This window comes from Ailuropoda melanoleuca, chromosome 2 (genome assembly GCF_002007445.2).
Source record: "Ailuropoda melanoleuca isolate Jingjing chromosome 2, ASM200744v2, whole genome shotgun sequence".
In the NCBI taxonomy this organism is placed as follows: Eukaryota; Metazoa; Chordata; class Mammalia; order Carnivora; family Ursidae; genus Ailuropoda; species Ailuropoda melanoleuca.
Genome location: NC_048219.1, coordinates 69,236,561 through 69,237,497, shown reverse-complemented (window position 1 = coordinate 69,237,497; position 937 = coordinate 69,236,561). Strand labels below are relative to the sequence as shown.

Here is a 937-nt window from a genome sequence, read left to right as displayed (position 1 = left end):
GTGAGGTTCCGCATTACCCCGTGCCCGCGGGTGGCGGTTGGGGTCCGGCCAAGGCGGGGGGCGGGACGGAGGGAGGAAGATGGCGGCTCTGGCCAGTGGACACCTGGTTGAGGCTGGGTGTGCTACGGGAAACCCGGGACGCGGAGAGAGTCTCGCTTGGAACCAAATGTTACCTCTCTCACCAAGTTGACGGTTACGGAGGGCACAGAAGGGAGAGTATGAGGAAATGGGAAGCTGACCCCGCGTCAAGTTAATTTCAAAAGAAAACTTAGCTCTGAACGGAATCACGGAAGATTATAGTCCTACTCTTTCTTTTTGACAAAGTTAATTTTGTCCGGAGAAGTGAAATAATTTGCACGAGAGCTCACAACAAGTTCACGGCGGGGCCGGCGGTAGAACTCTGGCCTTGGCTCCCCGCCCTTTTTTCCCTCTTCTTTGAATTATATTGGAAGTAAATGTAAGTTTCAGCTTAAAAAAGGTTTTATGGTGTAGTGCCTTTTCTTTACATTAGTTACTAAAAATAAATTACGTTTAATCGACTAAAAACAGTAGAAGAAATGATAAATTTCATTCATTCATTTAACAAACACTGCTTATTGGCAAACACCTTGCTGGGTACTGGGGATATAGTGGTCAGGAAGAACAGTCCTTGTTTTCGTGGTTTACAGCCCGGTGGAGGAGGAAATAAAGGCCAGTCTCACAGATAAACGCAAAATTACCACATTGACAAAGGTGGTGGTGCTGTTGGGGCTTAACAGATTTGATTAGAAGTCAGGAGATTTCAATTTTGTCTCCGTTCCGCCGCTCAATAGCTGAGTCTTCTCTCAACCTCGTTTCCTCATTTGTAAAACTGACATAAGGTGCCTACATACATGATATGAGGATGAAGTCTGAAAATGTGGAAACTAAATAGTATGGAAATGTGACGTTAGAAATG

At 45.6% G+C, this 937-nt stretch overlaps 1 protein-coding gene across 2 annotated transcripts in view; it reads left to right on the top strand.

Moving 5' to 3' along the window:
• The window catches only part of SASS6 (SAS-6 centriolar assembly protein), a 53,807-nt gene that overhangs the window by 305 nt on the left and 52,565 nt on the right, over positions 1 to 937 (top strand). The window lies entirely within an intron of this gene.